This window comes from Mesoplodon mirus, assembly GCF_964341445.2.
Source record: "Mesoplodon mirus genome assembly, chromosome: 1".
In the NCBI taxonomy this organism is placed as follows: domain Eukaryota; kingdom Metazoa; phylum Chordata; class Mammalia; order Artiodactyla; family Ziphiidae; genus Mesoplodon; species Mesoplodon mirus.
The window spans coordinates 220,224,311-220,237,849 of record NC_138976.1 but is presented as its reverse complement, the minus strand read 5'-3'; the positions used below and the strand labels follow the sequence as shown (position 1 = coordinate 220,237,849).

Sequence of the window (13,539 nt, the reverse complement as noted above, 5' to 3'; positions counted from 1 at the left end):
TGCGGAGCACAGGCTTCGGACGCGCAGGCTCAGCAGCCATGGCTCACGGGCCCAGCCACTCCGCGGCATGTGGGATCTTCCCAGACTGGGGCACGAACCCGTGTCCCCTGCATTGGCAGGCGGACTCTCAACCACTGCGCCACCAGGGAAGCCCACGAAGGACCTAATTTTTAAATAGTGAAATACTGAGAGGCAGCTTGGTTGGTTTCTGTTAAGGAATGAAGAAAAAAAAAGATAAGACAGATTGGATCATTGGATACAACTGGTTTTGAGTTCTATTTAATTATAGCATTACTGTGAGCCTGAACCATAATTTTCTTATCTTTAAATGCTTGTTCTACCCACATTGTATAATTGATGTGAAGGCCAATATGTATATATAATATACATGTGTATCTATTATATATATATAATTTTTTTATTGATGTGTAGTTGATTTACAATATGTTAGTTTCAGGTGTACAGCACAGTGATTCAGTTACATATGTGTGTGTGTGTGTGTGTGTATACATATATACACATGTACATATATATAGTCTTTCTCAGATTCTCTTCCCTTATAGGTTATTACAAAATATTGAGTATAATTCCCTCTGCTATACAGTAGGTCCTCGTTGGTTATCTATTTTACATATAGTAATATGTATATGTTAATCCCAACCTCCTAATTTATCCCTCTTCCTATCCCCTTTTCCCCCATTTGGTAACCACACATTTTTTTCCTATGTCTGTGAGTCTCCTCCTGTTTTGGAAACAAGTTCATTTGTATCTTTATGTTTTTTTAGATTCCACATATAAGCAATATCATATATTTATCTTTCTCTGTCTGGCTTACTTCACTTAGTATGATAATCTCTAGGTCCACCTATATTGCTGCAAATGGAATTATTTCATTCCTTTTTATGGCTGAATAATATTCCCTTGTGTATATATATACCACATGTTCTTTATCCATTCATCTGTCGATGGACATTTAGTTTGCTTCCATGTCTTGGCTGTTGTAAATAGTGCTGCAGTTAACATTGGGGTGCATGTGTCCTTCCAAATTATGGTTTTCTCCGGATACGTGCCCAGGAGTGGGATTGCTGGATGATATGGTAGCTCTCTTTTTAGTTTTTTAAGAAGCCTCCATACTGTTCTCCATAGTTGCTGTAGCAATTTCCATTCCCACCAACAGTGTAGGAGGGTTCCTTTTCCTAACCCCTCTCCAACATTTATTATTTGTAGACTTTTCGATAACGTCCATTCTGACCAGCGTGAGGTGATATTTCATTGCAGTTTTGATTTGCATTTCTCTAATAATTAGCAGTGTTGAGCATCTTTTCATGTGCTTTTTGGCCATCTGTATGTCTTCTTTGGGGAAATGTCTGTTTAGATCTTCTGCCCATTTTTTGATTGCATTGTTTGTTTTGTTGATATTGAGCCACAAGAGCTGTTTGTATATTTTGAAGATTAATCCCTTGTCAGTTGCATCGTTTGCAAATATTTTCTCCCATTCTGTAGATTGTCTTTTTGTTTTGTTTATGGTTTCCTTTGCTGTGCAGAAGCTTTTAAGTTTAATTAGTTCCCATTTGTTTATTTTTGTTTTTATTTTCATCACTCTAGGAGAAAAATCTAAAAAGATACTGCTGCAATTTGTGTCAAAGAGTGTTCTGCCTATATTTTCCTCTAGGTTTTGTAGTATCCGGCACTACATTTAGGTCTTTAATCGATTTTGTTTTTTGTTTGTTTGTTTTTGTTGTTTCTTTTTTTGGCCACACCACGTGGCCTGAGGGATCTTAGTTCCCAGACCAGGGATCAAACCCATGCCCCCTGCAATGGAAGCATGGAGTCTTAATCACTGGGTACCCAGGGAAGTCTTGAGTTTATTTTTGTGTATGGTGTTAGAGAATGTTCTAATTTCATTCTGTTTCATCTAGCTTTCTCGGTTTCCCAGCACCACATGGTAAAGAGACTGTCTTTTCTCCACTGTATATTCTTGCACCTTTGTCATAGATTAATTGACCCTAGGTGTGTAGGTTTATTTCTGGGCTTTCTATACTGTTCCACTGATCTATAGTTCTGTTTTTGTGCCAGTACCATCCTGTTTTGGTTACTATAGCTTTGTGTTATAGTCTGAAGTCAGGGAGCCAGATTCCTCCCATCTCCAGTTATCTTTCTCAAGATTGCTTTGGCTATTCGGGGTCTTTTGTGTTTCCATACAAATTAAAAAACTTTTTTGTTCTAGTTCTGTGAAAAATGGCATTGGTAATTTGACAGGGATTGCATTGAATCTGTAGATTGCCTTCGGTAGTATGGTCATCTTGACAATATTGATTCTTCCAATTCAAGAACACGGTATATCTTTCCATTTGTTTGTATCATCTTCGATTTCTTTCATTCGCATCTTATAGTTTTGGGAGTACAGGTCTTTTACCTCCTAAGGTAAATTTATTCCTAGGTATTTTATTCTTTTTGATGCAGTGGTAAATGGGATTGTTTCCTTAATTTTTCCCTCTGATCTTTCATTGTTAATGTGTAGAAATGCAACAGGTTTCTGTGTATTAATTTTGTATCCTGCAACTTAATCAAATTCATTGAAGAGCTCTAGCAGTTTTCTGGTAGCTTCTTTAGGATTTTCTATGTATAGTATCATATCATCTGCAGACAGTGATAGTTTTACTTCTTCTTTTTCAATTTGGATTTCTTTTTTTTTTTTTTTCTTTTTCTTCTCTGATTCCTGTGGCTAGGATTTCAAAACTGTTTTGAATAAAAGTGGTGAGAATGGATATCCTTGTCCTGTTCCTGATCTTAAAGGAAGTGCTTTCAGCTTTTCACCATTGAGTATGATGTTAGCTGTGAGTTTGTCACATATGGGCTTTATTATCTTGAACTGGGTTCCCTCTGTGCCCACTTTCAGGAGAGTTTTTATCATAAATGGATGTTGAATTTTTTTTTAATCTTTTTAACACAGACTTTATTGAAACATAATACTGATACAGAAAAATACACAAATTATAAATGTATAAGTCAATAAGTGTTCACAAAGTGAGCACATTTATATAGTCAGCACTGGATCAAGGAACAGACCATTACCCCAGAAGCCCTCATGTCCTCCTTCTAATCAAGGGTAACCAATATCCTGACTTCTTACAACACCATAGGTGAGTTCTATGTATCTTTGAAATTTAATAAATGGAATCATTTAGTAAATACTTTTTGTGTGTCTGGCTTTTGCTCAGCATTATATTTGTGAGGTGAATTCAGTGTAAGCATGTAATTTAAGTTTTTATTTTTGGATTTAATTTAATTTAATTTTTTATACATCAGGTTCTTATTACTCATCCATTTTATACACTCAGTATATATATGTCAATCCCAATCTCCCAATTCATCATACCACTACCACCACCACCCGCCGCTTTCCCCCCTTGGTGTCCATATGTTTGTTCTCTACATCTATGTCTCAATTTCTGTCCTGCAAACTGGTTCATCTGTACCATTTTTCTAGGTTCCACATATATGCGTTAATATATGATATTTGTTTTTCTCTTTCTGACTTACTTCACTCTGTATGACAGTCTCTAGATCTATCCACATCTCTACAAATGACCCAATTTCGTTCCCTTTTTATGGCTGAGTAATATTTCATCGTATATATGTACCACATCTTCTTTATCCATTCGTTTGTCATTGGGCATTTAGGTTGCTTCCGTGACCTGGCTATTGTAAATAGTGTTGCAGTGAACATTGGGGTGCATGTGTCTTTTTAAATTATGGTTTTCTCTGGGTATATGCCCAGTAGTGGAATTGCTGGGTCATATGGTAATTCTATTTTTAGTTTTTTAAGGAACCTCCATACTGTTCTCCATAGTGGCTGTATCAATTTACATTCCTACCAACAGTGCAAGAGGGTTCCCTTTTTTCCACACCCCCTCCAGCATTTGTTGCTTGTATATTTTCTGATGATGCCCATTCTAACCGCTGTGAGGTGATACCTCATTGTAGTTTTGATTTGCATTTCTCTAATAATTAGTGACGTTGAGCAGCTTTTCATGTACTTCTTGGCCATCTGTATGTCTTCTTTGGAGAAATGTCTATTTAGGTCTTCTGCCCATTTTTGGATTGGGTTGTTTGTTTCTTTAATATTGAGCTGCATGAGCAGCTTATATATTTTGGAGATTAATCCTTTGTCCGTTGATTCATTTACAAATATTTTCTCCCATTGTGAGGGTTTTCTTTTCGTCTAGTTTATGGTTTCTTTTGCTGTGCAAAAGCTTTCAAGTTTCATTAGGTCCCATTTGTTTGTTTGTATTTCCACTACTCTAGGAGGTGGATCAAAAAAGATCTTGCTGTGATTTATGTCGAAGAGTGTTCTTCCTATGTGTTCCTCTAAGAGTTTTATAGTGTCTGGTCTTACATTTAGGTCTCTAATTCATTTGAGTTTATTTTAGTGTATGGTGTTAGGGAGTGTTCTAATTTCATTCTCTTACATGTAGCTGTCCAGTTTTCCCAGCACCACTTATTGAAGAGACTGTCTTTTCTCCAGTATATATCCTTGCCTCCTTTGTCATAGATTAGTTGACCATAGGTGTATAGGTTTATCTCTGGGCTTTCTATCTTGTTCCATTGATCTATGTTTCTGTTTTTGTGCCAGTACCATATTGTCTTGATTACTGTAGCTTTGTAGTATAGTCTGAAGTCAGGGAGTCTGATTCCTCCAGCTCCATTTTTTTCCCTGAAGACTGCTTTGGCTATTCAAGGTCTTTTGTTTCTCCACACAAAGATTTTTTGTTCTAGTTCTGTAAAATATGCCATTGGTAATTTGATAGGGATTGTATTCAATCTGTGGATTGCATTCAATCTGTAGATTGCTTTGGGTAGTATAGTCATTTTCACAGTATTGATCCTTCCAAGAACATGGTATATCTCTCCATTTGTTTGTATCATCTTTAATTTCTTTCATCAGTGTCTTATAGTTTTCTGCATATAGGTCTTTTGTCTCCCTAAGTAGGTTTATTCCTAGGTATTTTATTCTTTCTGTTGCAATGGTAAATGGGAGTGTTTCCTTAATTTCTCTTTCAGATTTTTCATCATCAGTGTATAGGAATGCAAGAGATTTCTGTGCATTAATTTTGTAACCTGCAACTTTGCCAAATTCATTGATTAGCTTTACTAGTTTTCTGGTGGCACCTTTAGGATTCTCTGTGTATAGTATATCATCTGCAAACAGTGACAGTTTTACTTCTTCTTTTCCAATTTGTATTCCTTTTATTTCTTTTTCTTCTCTGATTACCATGGCTAGGACTTCCAAAACTATGTTGAATAATAGTGGTGAGAGTGGATATCCTTGTCTTGTTCCTGATCTTAGAGGAAATGCTTTCAGTTTTTCACCATTGAGAATGATGTTTGCTGTGGGTTTGTCATATATGGCCTTTATTATGTTGAGGTAGGTTCCCTCTATGCCCGCTTTCTGGAGAGTTTTTATCATAAATGGGTGTTGAATTTTGTTAAAAGGTTTTTCTGCATCTATTGAGATGATAATATGGTTTTTATTCTTCAATTTGTTAATATGGTGTATCACATTGATTGATTTGCATATATTGAAGAATCCTTGCATCCCTGGGATAAATCCCACTTGGTCATGGTGTATGATCCTTTTAATGTGTTGTTAGACTCTGTTTGCTAGTATTTTGTTGAGGATTTTTGCATCTGTATTCATCAGTGATATTGGTCTGTAATTTTCTTTTTTTGTAGTATCTTTGTCTGGGTTTGGTATCAGGGTGATGATGGCCTCATAGAATGAGTTTGGGAGTGTTCCTTCCTCTGCAGTTTTTTGGAAGAGTTTGAGAAGGATGGGTGTTAGCTCTTCTCTAAATGTTTGATAGAATTCACCTGTGAAGCCACCTGGTCCTGGACTTTCGTTTGTTGGAAGATGTTTAATCACAGTTTCAATTTCATTACTTGTGATTGGTCTGTTCATATTTTCTATTTCTTCCTGGTTCAATCTTGGGAGGTTATACCTTTCTAAGAATTTGTCCATTTCTTCCAGATTGTCCATTTTTTTGGCATAGAGTTGCTTGTGGTCGTTTCTTAGGATGCTTTGTATTTCTGTGGTGTCTGTTGTAACTTCTCCTTTTTCATTTCTAATCTTATTGATTTGAGTTCTCTGCCTCTTTTTCTTGATGAGTTTGGCTAATGGTTTATCAATTTTGTTTATCTTCTCAAAGAACCAGCTTTTAGTTTTATTGATCTTTGCTATTGTTTTCTTTGTTTCTGTTTCATTTATTTCTGCTCTGATCTTTATGATTTCTTCCCTTGTGCTAATTTTGGGTTTTGCTTTTTCTTCTTTCTCTAATTGCTTTAGGTGTAAGGTTAGATTGTTTATTTGTGATTTTTCTTTTTCTTGAGGTAGGCTTGTATAGCTATAAACTTCCCTCTTAGAAGTGCTTCTGCTGCATCCCATGGGTTTTGGATCGTCGTGTTTTCATTGTCATTTGTCTCTAGATATTTTTTTATTTTCTCTTTCAATTCTTCAGTGATCGCTTGGTGATTTAGTAACGTATTGTTTAGCCTCCACGTGTTTGTGTTTTTTCCTCTGTAATTGATTTCTAATCTCATAGCATTGTGGTCCAAAAAGTTGCTTGATATGATTTCAATTTTCTTAAATTTACTGAGGCTTGATTTGTGACCCAAGATGTGATCTATTCTGGAGAATGTTCTGTGCACACTTAAGAAGAAGGTGTAATCTGCTGTTTTTGGATGGAATGTCCTATAAATATCAAATCTGTCTGGTCTATTGTGTCATTTAAAGCTTGTGTTTCCTTATTAATTTTTTGTTTGGATGACCTGTCCATTGGTGTAAGTAAGGTGTTAAAAGTCCCCCACTGGGCTTCCCTGGTGGCGCAGTGGTTGAGAGTCCGCCTGCCGATGCAGGGGACACGGGTTCATGCCCCAGTCCGGAAGGATCCCACATGCCACGGAGTGGCTGGGCCCGTGAGCCATGGCCACTGAGCCTGCGCATCCGGAGCCTGTGCTCCACAACGGGAGAGGCCACGACAGTGAGAGGCCCGCGATGTACCACACACAAAAAAAAAAGTCCCCCACTATTATTGTGTCACTATCGATTTCCTCTTTTATAGCTATTAGCAGTTGCCTTATGTACTGAGGTACTCCTATGTTGGGTGCATATATATTTATAATTGTTACATCTTCTTGGATTGATCCCTTGATCATTATGTAGTGTCCTTCCTTGTCTCTTGTAACACTCTTTATTTTAAAGTCTATTTTATCTGATATGAGTATTGCTACGCCAGCTTTCTTTTGACTTCCATTTGCATGGAATATCTTTTTCTGTCTCCTCACTATCAGTCTGTATGTGTCCCTAGGTCTGAAGTGGGTCTCTTGTAGACAGCATATAGATGGGTCTTGTTTTTGTGTCCATTCAGCAAGCCTGTGTCTTTTGGTTGGAGCATTTAATCCTTTCACGTTTAAGGTAATTATCGATATGTATGTTCCTATTACCATTTTGTTCATCGTTTGGGGTTTGTTTTTGTAGGTCCTTTTCTTCTCTTGTGTTTCCCCCTTAGAGAAGTTCCTTCAGCATTTGTTGTAGAGCTGGTTTGGCCGTGCTGAGTTCTCTTAGCTTTTGCTTGTCTGTAAAGCTTTTGATTTCTCCATCGAATCTGAATGAGATCCTTGCTGGGTAGAGTAATCTTGGTTGTAGTTTCTTCCCTTTCATCACTTTAAGTATATCCTGCCACTCCCTTCTGCCTCATAGAGTTTGTGCTGAGAAATCAGCTGTTAACCTTATGGGAGTTCCCTTGTATGTTATTTGTCATTTTTCCCTTGCTGCTTTCAATAATTTTTGTCTTTGATTTTTCCAATTTGATTACCATGTGTCTCGGCGTGTTTCTCCTTGGGTTTAGCCTGTATGGGACTCTCTGTGCTTCCTGGACTTGGGTGGCTATTTCCTTTCCCATGTTAGGGAAGTTTTCGACTATAATGTCTTCAGATATTTTCTTGGGTCCTTTCTCTCTCTCTTCTCCTTCTGGGACCCCTATAATGCAAATTGTGTTGCGTTTAATGTTGTCCCAGAGTTCTCTTTGGCTGTCTTCATTTCTTTTCATTCTTTTTTCTTTATTCTGTTCTGCAGCAGTGAATTCCCCATTCTGTCTTCCAGGTCACTTATCCGTTCTTCTGCCTCAGTTATTCTATTGATTCCTTCTAGTGTAGTTTTCATTTCAATTTTGTATTGTTCATCTGTTTGTTTGTTCTTTAATTCTTTTAGGTCTTTGTTAAACATTTCTTGCATCTTCTCGATCTTTGCCTCCATTCGCTTTCTGAGGTCCTGGATCATCTTCACTATCATTATTCTGAATTCTATCTCCACTTCATTTAGTTGTTTTTCTGGGGTTTTATCTTGTTCCTTCATCTGGTACATAGCCCTCTGCCTTTTCATCTTGTCTTTCTATGAATGTGGCTTTTGTTCCACAGGCTGCAGGATTATAGTTCTTGCTTCAGCTGTCTGCCCTCTGGTGGATGAGGCTATCTAAGAGGCTTGTGCAAGTTTCCTGATGGGAGGGACTGGTGGTGGGGAGAGCTGGGTGTTGCTCTGGTGGGCAGAGTTCAGTAAAACTTTAATCTGCTTGTCTGCTAATGGGTGGGGCTGGGTTCCCTCCCTGCTGGTTGTTTGGCCTGAGGCGACCCAACACTGGAGCCTACCTGGGCTCTTTGGTGGGGCTAATGGCAGCCTCTGGGAGGGCTCAGGCCAAGGAGTACTTCCAAGAATTTCTGATGCCACTGTCCTTGTCCTCACAGTGAGACAGAGTCACCCCCCGCCTCTGCAGGAGACCCCCCAACACTAGCAGGTGGGCCTGGTTCAGTCTCTGTAGGGTCACCGCTCCTTCCCCTGGGTCCCGATGTGCACACTACTTTGTGTGTGCCCTCCAAGAGTGTAGTCTCTGTTTACCCCAGTCCTGTCGACATCCTGCAGTCAAATCCCGCTAGCCTTCAAAGTCTGATTTTCTAGGAATTCCTCCTCCTGCTGCCAGACCCCAGGTTCGGAAGCCTCACATAGGGCTCAGAACCTTCACTCCAGTGGATGGAATTCTGTGGTATAAGAGTTCTCCAGTTTGTGAGTCACCCACCCAGCAGTTATGGGATTTGATTTTATTGTGATTGTGCCCCTCTTACCATCTCATTGTGGCTTCTCCTTTGTCTTTGGATGTGGGGTATCTTTTTTGGTGAGTTCTAGAGTCTTCCTGTCGATGATTGTTCAGCAGTTAGTTGTGATTCCAGTGCTCTCGCAAGAGGGAGTGAGCGCACGTCCTTCTACTCAGCCATCTTGAACCAATCTGGATGTTGAATTTTATGAAAAGCTTTTTCTGCATCTATTGAGATTTTAATATGGTTTTTATTCTTCAGTTTGTTAATGGGATGTATCACACTGATCGGTTTGCAGATATTGAAAAATCCTTGCATCCCTGGGATAAATCCCACCTGATTATCATGTATGATTCTTTTAATGTATTGTTGGCTTCCGTTTGCTAGTATTTTGTTGAGGATTTTTGCCTGATAGTCTCCTGTAATTTTCTTTTTTTGTGGTATCTTCATCTGATTATGGTATCAGAGTGATGGTGGCCTCACGGAGTGAGTTTGGAAGTGCTTCTTCCTGTGCAAATTTTTAGAATAGTTTCAGAAGTGTAGGTGTTAACTATTCTCTAAATGTTTGATAGCATTCACCTGTGGAGCATTCTGGCCCTGGACTTTTGTTTGTTCGGAGTTTTTTTCATCACAGATTCAATTTCAGTACTTGTAATTGGTCTGTTCATATTTTCTATTTCTTCCCGGTTCAGTTTTGTGAGATTGTACCTTTCTAAGAATTTGTTCATTTGTTCTAGGTGCCCCACTTTATGGGCATATAGTTGCTTGTAGTAATCTCTCATTTTCCTCTGTATTTCTGCAATGTCAGTTGTGACTTCTCCTTTTTCATTTCTAATTTTATTGATTTGGGCCCTTCCCTTTAGTTTTATCTTCTCAGAGAACCAGCCTTTAGTTTCATTGATCTTTGCTATTGTTTTCTTAGTCTCAATTTCATTTATTTCTGCTCTGATTTTTATGATTTCTTTCTTTCTACTAACTTTGGGTTTTGTTTGTTCTTCTTCCTCTAGTTGCTTTAGGTGTAAGTTTAGCTTGTTTATTTGAGATTTTTCTTGCTTATTGAGGTAAGCTTTTATCAGTATAAACTTCCCTCTTAGAATTGGTATTGCTGCATCCCATAGGTTTTGGATCACTGTGTTTTCATCTTCATTTGTCTCTAGGTATTTTTTGTTTTGTTTAATTCCATATATATGTGTTCGCATACGGTATTTGTCTTTCTCTTTCTGACTTACTTCACTCTGTATGACACACTCTAGGTCTATCCACCTCATTACAAATAGCTCAATTTCATTTCTTTTTATGGCTGAGTAACGTTCCATTGTATATATGTGCCACATCTTCTTTATCCATTCTTCTGATGATGGACACTTAGGTTGTTTCCATTACCTTGCTATTGTAAACAGAGCTGCAATGAGCATTTTGGTACATGACTCTTTTTGAGTTATGGTTTTCTCAGGGTATATGCCCAGTAGTGGGATTGCTGGGTCATATGGTAGTTGTATTTGTAGTTGTTTAAGGAACCTCCATACTTTTCTCCATAGTGGTGGTACCAATTCACATTCCCACCAGCAGTGCAAGAGTGTTCCCTTTTCTCCACACCCTCTCCAGCATTTATTGTTTCTAGATTTTTTGATGATGGCCATTCTGAGTGGTGTGAGATGATATCTCATTGTAGTTTTGATTTGCATTTCTCTAATGATTAATGATGTTGAGCATTCCTTCATGTGTTTGTTGGCAGTCTGTATATCTTCTTTGGAGAAATGTCTATTTAGGTCTTCTGCCCATTTTTGGATTCGGTTCTTTGTTTTTTTGTTACTGAGCTGCATGAGCTCCATGTGTTTAGTCTCCATGTGTTTGTATTTTTTACAGCTCTTTTCCTGTAATTGGTATCTTTGGCTATCCGGGGTCTTTTGTGTTTCCATACAAATTGTGAAATTTTTTGTTCTAGTTCTGTGAAAAATGCCAGTGGTAGTTTGATAGGGATTGCATTGAATCTGTAGATTGCTTGGGTAGTAGAGTCATTTTCACAATGTTGCTTCTTCCAATCCAAGAACATGGTATATCTCTCCATCTATTTGTATCATCTTTAATTTCTTTCATCAGTGTCTTATAATTTTCTGCATACAGGTCTTTTGTCTCCTTAGGTAGGTTTATTCCTAGATATTTTATTCTTTTTGTTGCAGTGGTAAATGGGAGTATTTTCTTGATTTCACCTTCAGCTTTTTCATCATTAGTGTATAGGAATGCCAGAGATTTCTGTGCATTAATTTTGTATCCTGCTACTTTACCAAATTCATTGATTAGCTCTAGAAGTTTTCTGGTAGCATCTTTAGGATTCTCTATTTACAGTATCATGTCGTCTGCAAACAGTGACAGTTTTACTTCTTTTCTGATTTGGATTCCTTTTATTTCCTTTTCTTCTCTGATTGCTGTAGCTAAAACTTCCAAAACTATGTTGAATAAGAGTGGTGAGGGCTTCCCTGGTGGCGTGGTGGTTGAGAGTCCGCCTGCCAATGCAGGGAGATGGGTTCGTGCCCCGGTCCGGGAGGATCCCACGTGCCACGGAGCGGCTAGGCCCGTGCGCCGTGGCTGCTGAGCCTGCGCGTCCGTAGCCTGTGCTCCGCAACGGGAGAGGTCATGGCAGTGAGAGGCCCACGTACCACAAAAAAAAAAAAAAAAAGAGTGGTGAGAGTGGGCAACCTTGTCTTGTTCCTCATCTTAGTGGAAATGCTTTCAGTTTTTCACCATTGAGGACGATGTTGGCTGTGGGTTTGTCATATATGGCCTTTATTATGTTGAGGAAAGTTCCCTCTATGCCTACTTTCTGCAGGGTTTTTATCATAAGTGGGTGTTGAATTTTGTCGAAAGCTTTCTCTGCATCTATTGAGATGACCATATGGTTTTTCTCCTTCAATTTGTTAATATGGTGTATCACATTGATTGATTTGCGTATATTGAAAAACCCTTGCATTCCTGGAATAAACCCCACTTGGTCATGGTGTATGATCCTTTTAACGTGCTGTTGGATTCTGTTTGCTAGTATTTTGTTGAGGATTTTTGCATCTATGTTCATCAGTGATAGTTTTCTATCTTTGTGACATCCCTGTCTGGTTTGGTATCAAGGTGATGGTGGCCTCGTAGAATGAGTTTGGGAGTGTTCCTCCCTCTGCTATATTTTGGAAGAGTTTGAGAAGGATAGGTGTTAGCTCTTCTCTAAATGCTTGATAGAATTTGCCTGTGAAGCCATCTGGTCCTGGGCTTTTGTTTGTTGGAAGATTTTTTATCACAGTTTCAATTTCAGTGCTTGTGATTGGTCTGTTTATATTTTCTTTTTCTTCCTGATTCAGTCTTGGCAGGTTGTGCATTTCTAAGAATTTGTCCATTTCTTCCAGGTTGTCCATTTTATTGGCATAGAGTTGCTTGTAGTAATCTCTCATGATCTTTTGTATTTCTACACTGTCAGTTGTTACTTCTCCTTTTTCATTTCTAATTCTATTGATTTGAGTCTTCTCCCTTTTTTTCTTGATGAGTCTGGCTAATGGTTTATCAATTTTGTTTATCTTCTCAAAGAACCAGCTTTTACTTTTATTGATCTTTGCTATTGTTTCCTTCATTTCTTTTTCATTTATTTCTGATCTGGTTTTTATGATTTCTTTCCTTCTGCTAACTTTGGGGGGGTTTTGTTCTTCTTTCTCTAATTGCTTTAGGTGCAAGGTTAGGTTGTTTATTCGAGATGTTTCCTGTTTCTTAAGGTAGGATTTTATTGCTATAAACTTCCCTCTTAGAACTGCTTTTGCTGCATCCCATAGGTTTTGGGTCATCGTGTCTCCATTGTCATTTGTTTCTAGGTAATTTTTATTTCCTCTTCGATTTCTTCAGTTATCACTTCGTTATTAAGCAGTGTATTGTTTAGCCTCCATGTGTTTGTATTTTTTATAGATCTTTTCCTGTAACTGATATCTAGTCTCATAGCATTGTGGTCGGAAAAGATTCTTGATACAATTTCAATTTTCTTAAATTTACCACGGCTTGATTTGTGACCCAAGATATCCTGGAGAATGTTCCATGAGCACTTGAGAAAAATGTGTATTCTGTTGTTTTTGGATGGAATGTCCTATAAATATCAGTTAAGTCCATCTTGTTTAATGTATCATTTAAAGCTTGTGTTTCCTTATTTATTTTCATTTTAGATGATCTGTCCATTGGTGAAAGTGGGGTGTTAAAGTCCCCTACTATGAATGTGTTGCTGTCGATTTCCCCTTTTATGGCTGTTAGTATTTGCCTTATGTATTGAGGTGCTCCTATGTTGGGTGCATAAATATTTACATTTATATCTTCTTCAAATTATATCTTCTTCTTGGATCGATCCCTTGATCATTATGTAGTGTCCTTTTTCTC

The 13,539-nt window shown here is 38.0% G+C and overlaps 1 protein-coding gene across 4 annotated transcripts in view; it reads left to right on the top strand.

Moving 5' to 3' along the window:
• KCTD9 (potassium channel tetramerization domain containing 9) overlaps positions 1-13,539 on the top strand; it is a 59,811-nt gene that overhangs the window by 37,205 nt on the left and 9,067 nt on the right. The gene's annotated exons all lie outside the window — the stretch shown is intronic.